Genomic DNA, 4,069 nt, shown 5'->3' with positions numbered 1-4,069 from the left:
TCACTGTCCCAAGTGCAGTTTCCCCTTACTGCTCTGTACTACAAGAGCCCCCGACGCCACCTACTGGCAGGAGGTAATAATGACGTCCAATGTACTGCAATGAGATTAATTTACCGAATATAGAGACCTTTTAAATTACATAGCAAAAATACTGTATTCAATTAACAAAAATAAAATCTTTTTTTTTGGGGGGGGGGGGGGGTTCAAATCCCACCTCAACCACTAACTCCTTGTGTGACCCTGAGCAAATCACTTAACCTACTTGTGCTCCCTTGTTCGGGTGAGACGTAATTGTAAGTGGCTCTGCAGCTGATGGATAGTTCGCACACCCTAGTCTCTGTAAGTCGCCTTGGATAAAGGTGTCTGCTAAGTAAACAAATAATAATAATGACATTAGGTATGGGATATGCCTGCCCATTGGGTAGGTATTGCTGAGCTCTCTATACCAGAGCTGCTAATAATCTCCTTCCTGGGATGATGCACTTGGTCCTGCCCACCGAGGGGATAAAACTATCGTCCAAAGGAAGTCATTTCTCTTTTTCCTTCTCAGGGGTACGGTAAGACATCTGTGTTGAGCTGAGCGTATTGATAGAAAAGAGCTAATCAAGTCGATTGTATTTCCCTTGCATTTGTGCTGAAAGCTGGCTAGCCGCTTTCCCGGAATCAACAACTTTGAAAAAGAATGAGCCTTTTTGCCTTTCTGTCTTTCAGCGGCCTCCTTGCTTGCGTGGTAGGCCGCTCTTTGTATCTATCTGTCGTGTCTAAGCGACTGCCTGTGCAGTCATCTGCCAGTGGTTGTCTATTCTTTCTGAGAGTACACAGTTCCTCCATGGGGCTAGGCCTTGCCGTATCCCCGCTGTTCAGTGACTCTTACAGCCGCGCTGTCCTCCACGAGGCTAGGCCTTACCGCATCCCTGCTGTCAAGTAGACCCTGCGGCTGCGTAGGCCCACCCACCTCGGTGAGTCGGGCCTTGTAAACAAACAGTGTGCTCTCCCCAATACTGTCTTTGTACCATGTTTTTGCTGTCTGCTTCAACTCGCCCACCGTGTCTTCGGCCTTGTGTCCCCCTGGCGCTAACCAGGTGTGTGTGACCGCGCGGTTAGGGTAGGCACATTTTGCGTAGCGGCCCCCCCGGTGCTTCGGTACCGTGGTGCACGCATAGACCTTGATACTTACGTATCTCGGTGCACAAGTGCTCAGTGCATATGGCTCACGATGCCCAGTGCCTCAGCGTCAGTGCACAGTCACAGCACTGCACGGTACACACGGTGCTTGGTACTCACTGCTACAACATTAGTGTGGGAATGCACGGTGCTGCATGGTACATGGTGCGCACGGCGCTTGTAACGCGCGGTGCTTGGCCACTTCCTCAGACCTCACGCAACAGCTCACGGTGCTGCATGACATTCGGTGCGCAGTGTTAGGTACAGCACTAGTGGGTGAGCGCACGGCGTTCACACTTAGCCAGTGCTTGAGCGCAGTGCAAGTGATGTTTAGTGCACGGCCCATGCAAAACACCAGGCCCATGTCAGGCAAGTCGGGGTTCCACCCCGGCACGACCTGCAATGCCAATATCCCGCAAGAGGACAAACATACCCTCTGTGCGCGGTGCTTGGGTGTTCAACATGCCACCTTGGCCCTCGAGAGGGACGTGGCCTGTAGCATCTGTGAGGCTTTCCAGCCCTGGGTGAAAGAAGCTCGTTTTGAGAGGGCCACGAAGGCGAGGTTCGCGTCCTCTATGGCCTGACCATCGGCAGCTGTTGGAGCCCCAGAGGCCCTCCTCCATGACCTGTCCCAGGACCCCCTGCTAGGCATCCCAGATGTGCAGGCCGCCTGCAGTCGCTCCCCATCTCCGCAAGCGAGAAAGGTGAAGCGTTCCAAGCAGGCAAGGGACATTATGGACCTCAAGGCCCAGATGGCCCAGGTCCTAGAGCTCTTGGCTAAACAGGCACCGGCAGCCCAGGCCCCAGTCCAGGCCCCATTGCAGCCCAATTGCCATACCCCCCCTCCCCCAGGGGGGTTCAGGAGGCACCTCAGCTGGCGCAAGAGGATACGCTCTCCATAGTGGCCTCTGGGGAGGAGGCCTCAGACATGCAGGTGTGCGAGACCCCTGCTGAGGACGAACCTGACTAAGGTAGCCTCAGAAGCCAGTGCCCCCCCCCCCCGTTGTCCAACTCGGTTTTGGCACTATGGGACACTGTGCAGCTTTCCTGCAGGTCCCCTGGATGCCAGCGGCAGAACCACGTCGGTCCGTTTTCCGGACACAGGCGATGGCTCCTCGCCCCCAGAAGTTCCCGGCCTTCCCAGACTTCATGGAGGAGGTACGCTCCTCCTGGGATTGTCCAGCCTCTGGTCCTAGCATGCTAAAACAGGCCACACCGCTTGCCTCCTTAGAAGGCGCTGATAAGCTTGGCCTAGCGGGAGTCCCCCCGGTAGACTCCACCATCGCGGCCCTAATTAGGGCCCCCACCGGTCGGTTGATTGGCTAGAGATCCGACGTGCCCAAACCCACAATGTAAGATGACGGAAACGCATCTCAAGCAGGCATATGCAGCAGAGGCACAGGCAACTCGCCTGTCTAATACAGCGAGTGTGCTTACTGCTTACATGGATGGTGTACTGCGCGAGGCTCCGCTCCCCGAGCCAGTGGCCACGGAGTTACGTCCCCTGTCTAGCACACTGCTGCAGATCTCCGGTCTCCAAGGGCAAGCTCTTGGCCGGAACCTGGCTAGCTTGATCGTGGCTCGTAGACAGCTGGGGCTGTCACAAGCCAGAGTTCCTGATGCGGATAAGGCCGTGCTGCTTGACGTGCCTATATCCCCAGGACATACCTTTGGGCCAGCCGTGGAGAAGATCTTACAGCGATTCCACCGGGAACGCGAGGCGTACTGGCAGGTGGCCGCGTTGCTCCCTCCCCGCGCCTCCGCGTGGGGCAGGTCGAGCCGCTGACGAGCTCCTTAGATCACTGTCACTAGAACAGTTCCAGTCCCCATGGCTCTGCTGGGTGACCTAAGGCATCGCCTACAGGGCACATCAGCAGCAAGCAACCGGGCCCAACCGGCAGGCAGAGGGAATGCAGGCCATGGCCAGTCCACACATCAGCGTCACAGGAGGCGTTTTCAGGGCCAGCACCCTAAACAGCCACCCCAAACTGCCCCGCCTCAGCCCAAGCAGGGCCCCTGAAGGCTGGCAGCCTCAGACCCCTTTTTCGGCACAACAGCGCAGTACTGGCGCGCTTGCACCTCAGACTCCTGGGTGCTCGCCACCATGCAAAATGGTTACGCACTTGAGTTCCGCTTAGGATCTCCTCCCTTTTGAGGCATCACGAAACATCCTCTCCATGACTCGGTACTTCAGAAGGAAGTGGCCACCTTGCTGTGCAAGCGAGCCATTCATCTCATACACCCCACTTCCAACGGAGAGGGGTACTACTCGAGGTATTTTCTGGTACCCAAAAAGGACGGCAGCTTTTGCCCCATCTTAGAGCTGAGGCTCCTTAAAAGAAAGGAGGTTCCAAATGCTGGCGCACCGTCACATTCTCCAGTCCATCCGGTTGGCGACTGGTTCAACACCGTGGACTTTCGGGACGCGTACTTTCACATTCCCATTCGTCCAGAGCACAGAAAGTATGCAGTACGTTTTCAAAGTGCGTGGACGCTATCCTGGTTCCCCTGCGGCTGCAGGGGATCAGAGTAATAAACTATCTCGACGACTGGTTGATCTGTTCCCAGTCGTGAGAGGGGGCAGTGGCCCACACGGCGGTTGTGACAGACCATCTGGCGAGGCTGGGCCTCACCATCAACGATGCAAAGAGTTACACCGGTGCAGTGCATGACGTACTTGGGGCTCTGGCTGGACTCCAGTACAATGCACGCATACCTGTCGGACCACAGAGTTGCAGCTATCCAGGATTGCCTCTCCCTGTTTCAACAGAGATCACAGGTCACCCTCTTATTGTGCCAGAAACAATTGGGTCTGATGGCCGCAGCCATATCGGCCATTCAGCTGGGTCTGCTTCGCATGCACCCTCAATGCATTCCACTTCAATGTCAAACGCGACAGACACTG

The sequence above is a fragment of the Acipenser ruthenus genome, chromosome 4 (genome assembly GCF_902713425.1).
Source record: "Acipenser ruthenus chromosome 4, fAciRut3.2 maternal haplotype, whole genome shotgun sequence".
Classification (NCBI taxonomy): domain Eukaryota; kingdom Metazoa; phylum Chordata; class Actinopteri; order Acipenseriformes; family Acipenseridae; genus Acipenser; species Acipenser ruthenus.
This window is presented reverse-complemented; position numbering follows the sequence as displayed.